This window comes from Octopus bimaculoides, chromosome 1 (genome assembly GCF_001194135.2).
Source record: "Octopus bimaculoides isolate UCB-OBI-ISO-001 chromosome 1, ASM119413v2, whole genome shotgun sequence".
Classification (NCBI taxonomy): domain Eukaryota; kingdom Metazoa; phylum Mollusca; class Cephalopoda; order Octopoda; family Octopodidae; genus Octopus; species Octopus bimaculoides.
This window is the reverse complement of record NC_068981.1, coordinates 1,162,627-1,163,046: the sequence shown is the minus strand read 5'-3', so window position 1 is coordinate 1,163,046 and position 420 is coordinate 1,162,627. Positions and strand designations below refer to the sequence as shown.

General features: G+C 41.4%; 1 protein-coding gene across 1 annotated transcript in view; it reads left to right on the top strand.

Annotated features, from left to right (window-relative positions):
- LOC106878069 (acetoacetyl-CoA synthetase) overlaps nt 1–420 on the top strand; it is a 50,355-nt gene that overhangs the window by 9,790 nt on the left and 40,145 nt on the right. The gene's annotated exons all lie outside the window — the stretch shown is intronic.

Genomic DNA, 420 nt, shown 5'->3' with positions numbered 1-420 from the left:
GACCCTCCCAGTTAGGTATGGTGACGGTCTAATGACTAAAACAAGTAAAAGTTAAAAGAAAGATTTTAAAGGAGAAAGAATCTGAGAGGATTTGGCTTCAACCCCAGTTTCCTCAGGAACCACGTGGTTACAGAATAGGGAACTCTGTCAGAAGCCCTTTTGAAGTTGAAGAATGCTAGGCTAGATTGTAAGGGCCTACTCCTACTTAAGTACTTTTCCTACAACTGTCTCACTAAGAAGTGGATGGTATCAATACCCCCTCTTTCTTAAACGAAGCCAAAGAGCATCTCGTCCAGGCTAATTATCTTCCTAATCAATGTCAAAACCTTCCATAACTTTCATAACCCACTCTAACAATCTGATACTCTCTCTCTCTCTCTCTCTCTCTCTCTCTCTCTCTCTCTCTTTCTCTCTCTCTCT